At 40.1% G+C, this 14,460-nt stretch overlaps 1 protein-coding gene across 1 annotated transcript in view; it reads left to right on the forward strand.

Moving 5' to 3' along the window:
* Lrig2 (leucine rich repeats and immunoglobulin like domains 2) overlaps positions 1–14,460 on the forward strand; it is a 158,205-nt gene that overhangs the window by 1,066 nt on the left and 142,679 nt on the right. The window lies entirely within an intron of this gene.

Consider the following 14,460-nt stretch of genomic DNA (forward strand, 5'->3'; position numbering starts at 1 on the left):
GAGCTGGAGTTCCTCCGGGCCCCAGGGTCCAGCTCACGTCGCTCTCCCGCCGCCGGGTTCTCTCGCCCTAGCACCCACGCAGCAGGGTAGTCACGTCGCAGCTCGCCACTTTGTCTGGCCGGGTTGGCGCTGCTGCCTTATAACCCGCGGGGGGCCGGAGCATGCGCACAGGGGGCGGAGTCGGCCTGCGCGGCCGCCGCCCCCTCCCCGCCATACATACTCCGAACTGTAACTCGCGCCTCCAACGCTCACGGCCGCGCGTGCCCGCTCGCCCGCCCGCGCGCCGGCGCCCCCTCCCCGCCACGTGACTCGCGGCCCGGCCAGACCCGCGCGCTGCGCCCCCGCTCTGCGGCGCGGCGCCGGCTGCGGCGCTTCTTCCGCGACTCGAGGGGTTGGCGCGCACCTCCGCAGGTCCGGGACCCCTGCCCGGCCCCTCTGGATTTCTGCCTGAGAAGAGGGGAACAGCCTCCTGGGGGCCCGACCCTGAGCGTGAGGGGCGATGGGCGCGAGATGGGGACGGGAAGAGGAGGACTGGGCAGCGTTTGAATGGACGCGCCGCAGCTCGGACCCGGGAAGACGCCCGGGCTGTGGACCGCGTGCGCCTGGCTCCCTGCGGGCCTGGCACTGGAGTGCGGTGACCTCGGGGAAGTCAGCCTCCCTGGGCCTGTTTCCTCTCTCTAATGGCAACAGAGAACCGACTTCCTAGGCTCGTAGGAAGTTTGGGTGAGAGAATTTAGGAATCTCCCTGACCACGTTGCCCGGGCTGTGGCATTTGGTGAACGGTGGGTGTTACCAGTCGGTTAAGAGAGCGGTCAGAGGGTGGGGAGACTGGCCAGTGGGATAGGGCGTGTCCATCGGAAGCGGAGAGGAGCACATTTTTATGAACATGATGTTTGGGACTGGATAGAATTACAGCTCACCGTATTGAGGGGCAGGTTATCTGTTAAGCAATTCACCTGAATTATTTGAGTAATCCTCGCAACCCTATGGGGTAGGTGCAGCTACGAACATTTTATAAATAAGGGACCTGAAACTCAGAGAGGTTAAGTAACTTTCCGGAAGTCACAGAGCTAGGAAGTATCCAGAATTTGGAGTCAGACGACAGACCTTAGTTTTGTTGTAAGTGCCATTTTAGATTCTTGACCAAGTCCAGACACCGAAGTGTGTCCATTGAAGTGATCAAGTAAAATAACAAGTGCCTGGATTTCCAGGACCCTTGGAAAACACCAAAAAAAAGTATGAGAAGAGGCCTCTGCCTGGAGAGAGTTTTCAAGTTTTGGGACACAAATCAACCAACTTTTGTTTGGCACTTGCTTCATAGCAGAACCCTGCCCATCCTCTCATGTTTTCTTCCCTCTTCTCCCCACCCCCACTCAATTTTCAAGACCCTATAAGGTAGGTATTACAGTTTTTGTTTTGCAAATGAAGAACCTGAGACTGAAGAGAAGTGGAGATTGGTTCCTGAGATCCCCTTTGCTTTTTTTTCACTCACTCTTGCCTCTTCCTACAGCAGAAAAGTTTTCACTAAGACTTCAACATGTTACTAGAAGACCATATGGAATCCAAGCCAAGTACTGAATGTGAGCTATTTTGTTTTTTACATTTGATAAATGCAGAGAAGATAAGGCACTTCAGGTCATTGAGAAACCTGGCTAGAACAGCAGTGTTTTAAGATTGTTAGGGTGGCAGCAAGCATTCAGATGGTTAGGTGGACACAACAGGAGATTGATTCAACTGTGAATTTATTCCCACTATGGAATATAATGAGAAGTGATAAAATTATTCCCAGGAAATGTAAAAGGTTTACAGAGCAGCATAGTGTGGTAGATGCACAGCAAGAACCTGGGAGCCAGATCTCCTTTTGAGTTCCAGCTTTGATACTTGCCGGTTCCCAGCTCTGTACCCTTAGGCAAGTCATTTTATCTTTCTGCTACTCATTTTCCACTCCATACAACAAGAATAATTCCTACCTCAAAAGGTTTTATGATAATAAAATTAATATTTATTTCAACCTTTTTTATTTATTTTCAGTGGTGCGAGCATGCTAGACAAGTACTCTACCACTCAGCCACATCTCCAGCCCATGTTTTTTCTTTTCATCTTGAAAATCTGGTGAGATGCTTGCCTAGCAAGTGAGGCTCTGGGTTCCCATCTCCTGCACTGCAAAAAAAAGCAGATTTCCATTTAACTTAATCCTAGAGATTAACCCTAAAGGCCCTCACTCGAATAAACTCTTTCCAAGGCTCTGAGAAGGGCCCTAACAATGTGCTCACAGAATCATACTGTTTTATACTATAAATTTATATTCCTGCTTTTGAAATAACCACAAAAATTGTTGACACCTCACACCCTACAAAACCTGGATCTTCAGGACTTGGTGTTGTGAAAAGAGTATACTCTTTGGAACCAGAAGACCTGATTCCATAACTACTATCTATACAATTAATTCACTGGGCTCCTCTAGGCTTCATTCCCCAAAGTAAACTGAAGGTAATACCTATGAGCCAGAACTGTTATGATAATGAGATAGTATTTGCAAAGGTGATTGGTAATCCTTGGAAAGTGTTCTACAAGTATTTATGAATTAACATTATTATAGTTTATGAATTAATATTATGTTTATGTATTAATATTTTAAAGTGCATAAAAGGGAACTGAAAAGTAGTAAATGGGTGGCACAAGTTAGCAAAAATGATAAAATAATGTGGGTAAAATCCTTGCTCTTCAGGAAGACTTTCTTCCTGAGTTAAGCCATGAGACATTGATGAAATAAACTAGGAAGTATAGGATCAGAAATTTAAGTCTGAGAAGAGGATAAAGATCATCATCTCCCAGGCTGAGGTTGTGGCTCAGCGGTAGAGCGCTCACCTAGCATGAGCGAGGCCCTGGGTTCGATCCTCAACACCACATAAAATTACATAAACAAAATAAAGGTATTGTGTCTAGCCAAAAAATAAATATTTTAAAAAAAATCGTCTCCCAGCCCTACTGCCATTTTACAGAAATGGAAATTAACGTCTAATAAAGGTCTAAAAGACCTTTCTAAAGCTTGCCATCTAATGAATGGCATGATCAAAAGAACCAAATAGATTGCCAAGCTCCAGGTTCTTCTTAGTGTACCAAGTACAGCATTTAAGATAAAAGCATTATGTGAGCAGGGCCTAGTGTTGCACACCTGTAATCCCAGCAGTTTTGGAGGTTGAGACAGGAGGATCGCAAATTCAAGGCCACCCCTGAGCAACTTAGTGAGACCCTGTCTCAAAAATACAAAGGACCTAGTATGTAGCTCAGTAGTCAACTGCCCCTGGGTTAAACTCTCAATTTTAAAAACCCCCAAAAGACCAACACATTACACCATGGAAATCATTGCATCGAATCCAGAGAAGATGTTAAAGTAAACGATTGAAGAAAAATGCCCATAAAAAACAGTAGGCATGGTGCTTTCTAGTGACTTCTAGGTTTATAGCAAAATTCCCAGGACAGGTCTGTCTTAAGGTTGATAGACTGGGTGAGTTTGCAAATTTATTAAGTGAGCAAAATGAAAAAATTTCAAAATAGGAGTTATATAACTTAAAAAATTATTGCCTGTGTGAGAAATGCAAATTGCAAGACGTGAAAACTATCAATATAGGTGTTCTTCAAGCTAAGTAAGTTGCTTAGTTGCTTCATCTGGAAAGGAAAAATAAAACTACATTGTGTTTTCTCTGGGAATCTGGAACTACTTAATTTGCATACCCTTGATTCTATCCCTTGTGATGTAGGAAGGAGAAGATTGCTAGTCCCATTTCACTAATAAAAAAATAATACAGGAGCAAGGCTCACGTGGTGGCGCATGCCTGTAGTCCCAGAGGCTTAGGAGGTTGAGGCAGGAGGATATTGAGTGCAAAGCCAGCCTCAGCAGTTTAGCAAGGCCCTAAGTAACTCAGCAAATAAAATATATTTTTATATTTTACATTTTAAAAAATATTTTTATATTTTATATTTGTCTCAAAATAAAAAGTACAGAGACTAGGGTTATAGCTCAATGGTAGAGTGGTTGCCTAACGTGTGAGCCACTGGGTTTGATCCTCAGCACCACGTTAAAAATGAATAAAGAAAATAAAGGTATAGTGTCCATCTACAACTAAAAAAATTTTTTTAATAAATAAATAATATAATAAAGGGTTGGGATGTGGCTCAGTGGTTAAGTACCCCTGGGTTCAATCCCCAGTCCAAAACAAAAAAAAAAAAAAGAAAAACAGTACAGGAAAGGATTCTTTTTGATACAATATTTAATTAATTAAGAGTACCCCATCAGGGCTAGGTCTGTAGCTCAGTGGCAGAGCACTTGCCTAGTGTGAGTAAGGCACTGAGTTTGATCCTCAGCACCACATAAAAATAAACAAATAAAATAAAGGAATTGTGTCCATTTACAACTATAAACAAACAAATAAATAAATAATAAAATAATACCACTTCATAATTTGTAACAATTTAATAGGCAACATCTAATTTGGTTTTGAACCATGTGTGGAAAAGGGTATGCTATTGCAAGACACCTAGAAAAAATGAGATAATGTCAGTCCTAAAAACATTCTTTAAAGTTGTGAACCCGCTCGTTCATAGCATCTTCATTTAATTTCCTGTTAGATGTCAAGTATAGTCCTGCTATTTGCCAAGGACTAAGTCTGGATCTGTGAAGAATTTGCCATTTTTTGAAGAATAACTCAGTGTTGGTAAGATGTGCTCCAAGCCTCTTCTGACCTCTCCCCATTTCTCCTCAGCTCTTCTTACTCCTTTTTTGACACTTCACTTATCTCTAGCCTCCACCAGTTTGGCATCCTAATCAGTTACTTCTCTGGCTTCCTGCTAACATGAGATAACTTAGTTAAAACAGTTTGATAGAAAACAAATTGCTTACAAGAAAATTTTTTTCACCCTGAGAAATTAGTCCAAAATTATTATTTCTGACCACTGTTTTTTTGTGTGTTTGGTAATTTTGGTGGCCAAGGATTTGTTTTCCTGCTTCTTTAGATCTTTGAGGATTTTTTAAATACACATATATATAAGCAAGTTTTTCAGGGATTTATAATACCATTTTCTAGTGTGTGTGTGTGTGTGTGTGTGTGTGTGTGTGTATGGTGCTCAGGGCCTCACACATGCTAGACAAATACTATACCTCTGAGCTATAGCTTATATTTTAAACTATTGATAGTATGGGACATTTACATTGTTTCCTTATAATTTTCTAAAATTAATTTAGATTTAAGAACAAAATTTTTTAAAATTATAATAAAGTGTAATGAATGATTAAGACTTTAAGGGCAGCAAGACATTCTATATAGAAAACAAGTACTTGGGAATATTTCTTTTTTAAATTTTGTTTTTAATATTTTTTAGTTGTGGTTATACACAATACATTTTATTTGTTTTTATGTGGTGCTACGGATCAAACCCAGGGCCGAGCCACAACCCCAGCCCAAGAGAATATTCCTTTTTGACCTACTTATCCTCTAATTCAGTTTGTTTTCACCCAGATCACCCAATCCTCTCTTTATTGCATTTCAGTTCCCATCACTTCACTCTGTTCTATGATTTCGTATGGCTTTTCTCCCACTCCTTGTCTCAGGCAGCATAAGGCAGTGTTGGCCTATGCTTTTGGTTACCTACACCACTGTTTAGGATCTTCCCTTGCAAGCATTCCTTCTATACATGTTCCTACCTATTTACTAAACCTTTTCCTTCCTTTACTCTGACTAATGAAGTCCTAACCTTGAGCATCTTTTTTCCTTCCTCCCTTCGTCCTTCTCTTCCTTCCTGCCTATAGTAAAGTATTTTTAGGCAGATGTAATGAGTGCAGATTAATAAAAACAATAATTTGATGACAGCTAAGATTTATGGAATACTTAATATTTGCCAGTATTAGTTGGATGCAGTGGCACACACCTGTAATCCCCATGACTCAGGAATCTGAGGCAGAAGGATTGCAAGTTCAAGGTCAGCCTCAGTAACTTAGACCCTCAGCAGGTTAGCAAGATCCTGTCTCAAAAAATAAAAAGGAAATGGGCCATGTATGTATAATACATCAAAACATACTCTACTGTTATGTATATCTAAAAAAAAAAGGAATGGGGATGTACTCAGAGGCAAGGTACCCCTGGGTTCAATTATGTATATCTCTATCTAATCTACACGTGCATACATACATACATACACACATATGCCTGCATGCCAGGCTTCCTTCTAAATACTTGGTATGTATTGACTCATGAACTCCTCACAAAAATGCTGTAAACTAGATACTGCTATAATCCCATTTTATAAACAGATACAGAGAAATTAAGTATCTTCCCAAGATCATATAGAATTGTCAGTATTATCTGGAATCATTAAGAAATAGTCATCATAGCTGGGCATGGTGGTGTAAACCTGAAATCCCAGCAGCTCAGGGGGCTGAGGCAGGAGGATTGCAAGTTCAGAGCCAGCCTCAGCAAAAGCGAGGTGCTAAGCAACTCAGTGAGACCCTGTCTCTAAATAAAATACAAAATAGGGCTGGGGTGTGTCTCAGTGGTTGAGTGCTCCTGAGTTCAATCTATGATATACCCCCTACAAAAAAAGAATCATCATGGTGGTGCATGTCTGTAATCCCAGCGGCTCAAGAGGCCGAGGCAGGAGAATCTCATGAGTTCAAAGCCAGAATCAGTAATTTATCGAGGCCTGAAGCAACTTAGTGAGTCCTGTTTCTAAATAAAAAATATTTTTAAAAGGACTGGGTTCCTCACCTTGAGCCCCAAGGAATGGAGCTGGCTGGCTGTGTGCTGAGATCTCTGAAACCACAAGCTCCCAAACACAAAAGGCCAAAATAGCCAAATTGTATTTCTCCTCAATTTGGATGTGGAAAATGGGGGGATGGAATCCAGAGCCTCACAGGTGCTAGGGTTCCTATCTTTCCTTCCCATCAGTTATAAAGCAACTTTATAATGCAGCAGCAGAGATGTATCTACTGTTATTGTAAACTTAAAATATTGAAAACCTGAATGTGCTCAGTGCAGGTAGCACTCAACAAACAACCAGGATTGTTACCTACAGGCCACAGCCTTTCTGTTTAGCTGATCTGTATAACTCTTCATTCAGTTTGGAACAACTAATTAAAAGTCATTTATCTGTGGAAAAAAGCTGGGGGAGTGTGGCTGGGGATGTGGTTCAGTGGTTAAGCACTCCTGGGTTCAATCTCCAGTATTTTTAAAAAAAGAAAAAGAAATAGTTATCATTTAGTTTTTACCAAAAATAAATGAATAGAATTGTCATTTTTAACTACTAAAACCATAGGAGACAAATGCCAAGAGTTTGAGGCCCTCCTGACTTAGAAAGACCTTTGGTAGAGCTAAACAAACTTGCCAGGTGTGGTGGCTCATGCCTATCATCCCAATTACTCCAGAAGCTGAGTCAGGAGGATTGCAAGTTCAAAGTCAGCCTCAGCAACTTCACAAGTCACTAAGCCACTTAGTGAGACCCTGTCTCAACATTGGAAATAAAAAGGGCTGGGAATATAGCCCAATGGTAAAGTGCCCCTGGGTTCAACCCCTAGGACAAAAAAAGAGAAAAGAAAAGAACTAAACAATGGTTATGAAAGCCGCCTTTGAAATCAGAAGGTGCACTATGGGAAATTAACCCATACATATCTGAATTTAGAGCAGTTATGTGTCTCTAAGAAACTAAGTTTTTAGGTAAGGATATTAGGACATGTTTGTTTGTTTGTTTTTTTCAACACCTTTATTTCAGGTCACTCAGCATAAAGCATAGAACTCAATTTGAGATTACTTCTAAGAGTCCCAGATCTGCCGGGAGGCTCTGCGCTACACATTACAAGTCCAGGGGTTATCAAACCTACTTCTGAGCTGTATATAAATAAAGACTTCCCTGCCCTACCTTTTGAACAGTGTTGAATTCAGATGTTATGCCTGCTGTACTCTAATATGGGGTTTGTGTGTGTTGGGGGGGGGTCATTTAATAAAGCCATACTACTGTGGATATAACAGTTTCCCTAAATAAGGTAGATGTTCTTATTATTGCTCAAAGAAGAGAATGCTCCCACGGAAAAACTTGGAATGTAGAACAGTTGGAAGGTGGCTCACCCTAAAAAAGGTGTGTATTTAGAGAAGTTAAGTACTGTTGAGGACCCTCCTCACCCATACAGGGAAATGGCCCCTGCCACAATTAGTAATCTATTCCTGGAGAACTAAGAATGAAGGTAAACATTCATGTTTTGTAAGTCTTCATCTGAGTATCACTCTACTTATTCCTGAACTTAATCTAAACCAAGATTCAAACTGAAAAACCTTCAAGGACTAGGAAAAAATTAATGAGCCCAGTATAATATAATAAGGAAAGGTAAGCAGTGTGAGAAGGAGAATCCATACCCTTGTAGATATCCACATTCAAAGGCTGAGAAGTTCTGCATGAAACACTTCCCCATACAGCACAATCTATAGTCCAAGTTTGCTTGACATTTCTATATAATGCATTATTCAGTGATTGAAAAGAAACTAAAATCCATAAAACTAACACTTTGTTTTTAATTAATGTAAAAGAAGAACTAACAATAATAAGAAATTGTGTGAGGGTTAGAAATGAGGAATGAACAGGTAGGTAGGTGGGAAGTCTGTTCTGGTAAGGTCGCTGCCAGTCTTTATGAACTAGGCAGAGCCAGGCATGGTGGCTCATGCCTATAATACCAGCTACCCCAGAGCCTGAGGCAGAAGGATGGCAAGTATAAGACCAGCCTAGGATATTTAGTGAGATCCTGTCTCATAATTTTTAAAAAAGAGTTAGGGATGTAACTCTGTGGTAGAGCAGCCCTGGGTGCTGGGAAGTCCCCAGTACTGAGAAAGGGGAAAAAGAACAGATGCTTCCCCAAGTTCTCATGGTGCCCATGATGATTTATGAAAGGTCTCTAAGGAAAAGTTAATCTCAGAACCAGGTTCATACTCATAGAGTTAGCAGTCCTGTCCCTATATGGAGACTTGCCTGCTGTTGTCACCTTTCACAAATTAGGGTTCAAGTTTAAGGACAATTTCCTTGCAGCTTCATTCATAATTTTTCCCGATCCTAGATCCATGAGTTCATTGTGGTCATCATGGCCACAGTGACTGAACTGGCCAACTCTATCTTTCTCTTTTTTTCTTCAGTACTAGGAATTGAACACAGGGTCTTGCACTTGTTAGGCAAGTGTTCTACCATTGAGCTACCCTTTTTATTTTTTATTTTCTTTAAGTTGCCCAGGTTGGCCCCAAACTCGCCATCCTCCTGCTTTAGCCTCCTTAGAGTAGTGGGGATTACGGGCATTTCTACCACTCTGAGCCCACTTACAATCTTCAGCCCCAAACTCCACAGCCAAATGGGCAAGTTCTTTTTTCTCCAGTGTATTAGAAGTCATAGTCTCAGGCTGAGGAATTTTTAAAGTCTTACAGATTGATGTACACATACCTCCCACTGTCTTACCACATCTAATATAATAGCAAGAAAGAAACTGGGAAATCTTGTCCTAATGGAATACCCTTTGCTACTTACCCCCAGGATAGCTGGTCTACTGAGTTATCCCAAAGCCAAAAGTATAGTCACCAAGCTCAGAATACATTCTCCTAGAGTGACTGTTTTCATCACCCCCTAAATCCCTCATGTACATAGATTTCATTACTTTTGTCTCATGTAAACTAGCCACAGCAGGAACTAGAATCTGGAGAAATTACATGCCATTCAAGAGGCCAATGGGAGGCATAAAACCGTAAATTACAGATGGGCAACCAAATAGAGGACTAGGTTTGGCCTTCATCTCATGCTCCATCAGGCCCAGGCAGGCTGGATAATAGGTTTTTAATCCTATTTTCAATTAAAAGATTAGTCAATCTGGGAGCCTTCTAACTCTATCATGCAGAACCTCTCTGTTTCACTAGTCACTTGTTTGACCAGCCCAGGTGAGACCACAGGCCTTAACTGCCCAAATGTGCTTTCACCATAACATAGGAGTACATGATTCAGGCTGTAATGACTACCAGGATCACTTAAGAGAATCCAGTGGAATGAGAGGCATGGACTTAGTTACCAAGGGAACTCTCACTGCAACGATAATGTTGAAGGCTTTCTACCAAGATCCTGTGGCAATCCCATTCCCTTTCCCAAAGCTTACAGGTAGGTCACTAAACTTATGTTTAATCATAAATTGAGTAATTTTTTACTCATAAATACTATAAAGCTGAGATTTAAACTTAGGCATACTTAACTCAGCTTGTGTTCTCAAATGCTAAGCTATTTTTATTCATTTGTTCAGAGTCCAGAGAGTATAAGACAGGAATGAAGAGGATGCTAAGCAGGAAAATGCGAGGGTATTTCATAGTTCCAACCCTGAGCCCTCAGCCTTTGTACATGCTGATACTTCTTCCTGGAAGGCATCCCCGCCCCCCCCACACACAAGCTGGGATATGTAGAGCTCAATGCTTGAGGACTTGACTAGTGTGTGTGAGATCCTTAGTTTGATGGGGGGAGGGGGGAGATTCAAAGGATCTGTTATAGAATTCTGTTATAGAATTCCAATCTCTTACTCCCATTTAACTTTCTTACTAATTAATGTGAATTAATAAGGTTTCATAGTTATTATATTTGCCAACGAGTTTCTTTTGACAGTTATTTTACTCTAATAAATTGCTTAGGGAAGCCACCTCCAAATCCAAATTATTTATAATATGTTTCATTTCCTAATTCCTTCCCAGGGCTCATGATTACTTGGGAAAAAGCATGGGCTTGCAAATTAAATTTGGTGTTTTGAACTATCTCCTCTAGATGTACATCTCCTTGATTTTTTTTAACATTACATATTTATAAACCTCATCATTCCATGGAAGCATTCCTCAAGGCTGTTAGTGAATTTGCTTAAGTAATAAGGACTTCCTAGGAATTCCTAGGGGTAAGGCAGGAATATTGCAAGTTCAAGGCCAACCTCAGAAATTTACTGAGGCCCTAAGCAGCTTAGCAAGACCCCATTTCAAAAGGAAGTATAGAAAGGTCTTCATTTGGCTCAGTGGTTAAGCACCCCTGGATTCAATCCCCAGTACCAAAAAAAATAAGAAGCAAAAGCCACGGAATTTAGAAATTACACATTGATTATAAGATAATCATATCATATAAACATTCTGTGATCTTGTACATTCTTTATATGAAAAACTTTTCCTCAGATTAGCAAAGCAAATTTCTCCTTTTTTCTTCATTGAAGAGAAAGTTGGGGTGAGGGAGAAAATTATGTATTTTAAGGTAGTATGAAAGTCTACTACAACCATACCCTAGGGATGGAATAAATTTCATGTATTCTTTTCCCTTGTTAAAAAAAGAAAGAAAAAGGCTTAATGTCCACAAAATGAATTTTTCTGTCTATATTAGGCAGGAATTTTTTAAAATTTATTTTTAGTTGTATATGGACACAATGCCTTCATTTTTATTTATTTATTTTTATGTGGGGCTGAGGATTCAACCCAGTGCCTCACACATACTAGGCAAGCGTTCCACCACTGAGCTACAACCCCAGTCCCTTGGCAGGAAATTTAAATTTTGTGTTAATGCTTGGTAAGACTTCCTGCCAATTTGGGACACTAACCTTTCTGAGATAATCTCTACTAGGAGTTTGTTTTCTTTTCAAGATTTTTACTCACTCCTTTTCAAAGTGATTGCAAGACAATTTTAATTCAGCCAAAGACTATTTTCCACTTATTGAATATCCTGTACAATTGTAGTTTAATTCCTTTTACTCCTCCTCCCTTTGTTTTGTAGATTAGAAGATATACCAAAACAAAGGCATTCAGGGATGGAAGCACTCATAGTAAAGGCTGAGCTAAAGACATTCCCATGAAGCTAGTCTCTAAGCAGCTAGTTTTTCAGTCTTTCTCCTGGCCTCTCCCTGTTGGCATTCTATCCTCTTTGGTGGGAAAAAAATTTATAAAGGAGATTGGTTCCTCCATAGGATAGGCTCTCATTCAAATGTCCGATTTCCCTTCGAACCTTGATTCTTACATTCAAAATACCTGTGGACATAGCCCCTGGGACAAGAGTCCTGTGTTTCTCCTTTGCTAGCAAAGCAGTGAAACTTCTTTTTTCTTTTTCTCAAACAAAAACAAAAATGTGGAGTTTGGTCCAGTTAATGAGACACCAGAATTGTTGAAAAGCAATACATTATATTACTGTGTAGTTAATTTCATTTACTATCTTACATATTAGTGGTTTCTGTTTTTAATTTATTTGGAAAACAATGTGCTATGAACTTTTCTCAACCTTTGATGCAGGGCTCTGGTTGAACTGACAAAGGACATTATGATAGGAAACTGAATTTTTTTTTCTGTAAAATTTTGATTTTCTATTTTTTTTCATCAAAATGTATCATTGTGCCTTGGTGCACACCTGTAATCCTAGAGACTTCGGAGGCTGACAAGTTTGAGGCCAGGAGGATCACAAGTTTGAGGCCAGCCTCAGCAATTTAGTGAGACCCTTAGCAACTTAAAAAAGATTTTTGTCTCAAAAAAAAAAAAGGAAGGAAGGGAAGGGAGGGAGGGAGGGCTGGGATTGTGGCTCAGTGGTAGAGCTCTTGTCTAGCACATGTGAGGCCCTGGGTTCGATCTTCAGTACCACATGAAAATAAATATACAAAATAAAGGTATTGTGTCCAACTACTTCTAAAAAATAATTATTTTTTAAAAAAGAAAGAAAGGGGCTGGGGATATGGCTCAGTGATAAAGTACCGCTGGGTCCAATACCTTGTACAAAAAAAAAAAAAAATACACACACACACACATCTTAAAGCATCACTAAATTTCTTACAACCTGATTTATATAGATATATGCATATGACTAATAAATAACTTGTTGATTATTTCAAAGTGGTAGGTGTCAGGATAATAATGATGATGATAAATAGCAGCTAATAAGGCATGTCCTCTGTGCCAGGCACTGTTGTAACATTTTACATAGAGTTGCTCAATGTAAAACCACTTGTATCTGGTTGTTTTTATTTATTTTTCTGGGAAACTCCTGAGAATCTATATTGCAACCAGTTCCCCAATTCAGTTTTTACCTAAATATCGATGGGAAAAGTACACCAGAATAGAGCCTTAAAACTGATAGGTTTTGGATTTGAAAACCAAAATATCCCAGCAAGGTGGTACACACCTATAATCCCAGCTACTCAGAGACTAAATGGCTAAATCAGAAGGATATCAAGTTCAAAGTCAACCTTCGAAATTTAGGGAGGACCTATGCAATTTAGACCCTATTCCAAAATAAAAATAAAAAGGACTGGGGGTGCTGGGGTTGTAGCTCAGTGGTAGAGCGCTTGCCTCTCATGCATGAGGCACTGGATTCAATCCTCAGCACCACATAAAAATAAATAAATAAAATAAAGATATTTTTAAAAAATGGACCTGGGGATGTAACTCAATGGTAAAGTGTCTTTAGGTCAATTCTCCTTGGTACCAAAAAAAAAAAAAAAAAAAGTAATCATGCTTTAAAAGAGTGTAAAGAAAATGTTTATGATGTGTTGTAAGTAATTCAGGTTTTAAAACACTAAATGCAAAGTGATGACTTTTTTTTTTTGTGGCACCATCCTGAACCCAGGGCACTCTACCACTGAACTATATCCCCATATCCCCAATCTTTTTTCATTTTCAAATAGGGTCTTGCTAAATTGCCCAGCTGGCTTCAAACTCATAATCCTCTTCCCTGAACCTCCCAAATTGCTGGGATTACAGGTGTGTGCCACCATGCCCAGTCAACAATTTTGTTTTTTAAAGAAAATATGTATAAAATTATGACCACAGATATAATATGAGAGATAGATGCAGTGGCGCACACTTGGATTCCCAGCAGCTCAGGAGATTGAGGCTGTCCCATACATTCAAAGTCAATCTGAGCAATTTAGCAAGGCCCAAAGCTATTTAGTGAGACCCTGTCTCAAAATAAAAAATACAAAGGGCTGAAAATGTGGCTCAGTGGTTAAGCACCCCTGGGTTCAATCCCAGGAATTAAAAAAAAAAAAAAGTAATATTAGGGGCCTAGGATGTAGCTCAGGGGTAGAGCACCTGCCTACTATGTGGGAGACCCTGGGTTTGATCCAACAACAAATTCTGCTATTACATACAATTCTAATGAACCATTTTTAAAAAATTTTTAAAATGTTAATATGCCTGGTGTGGTGGCACAGGCCTGTAATCCCAATAATTTGAGAGGCTGAGGCCTGAGGATCGCTAATTCAAGGCCAGCCTCAGCAATTTAGTGAGACACTATCACCAACTAAAAAAAGGATTAAGGAGGGCTGGGGATGTGGCTCAAGTGGTAGCGTGCTCGCCTGGCATGCGTGTGGCCTGGGTTCGATCCTCAGCACCACATACAAACAAAGATACAAACTAAAAAATAAATATTAAAAAATTATCTCTCTCTCTTAAAAAA

The sequence above is a fragment of the Marmota marmota genome, unplaced genomic scaffold (assembly GCF_001458135.2).
Source record: "Marmota marmota marmota unplaced genomic scaffold, marMar, whole genome shotgun sequence".
NCBI lineage: Eukaryota > Metazoa > Chordata > Mammalia > Rodentia > Sciuridae > Marmota > Marmota marmota.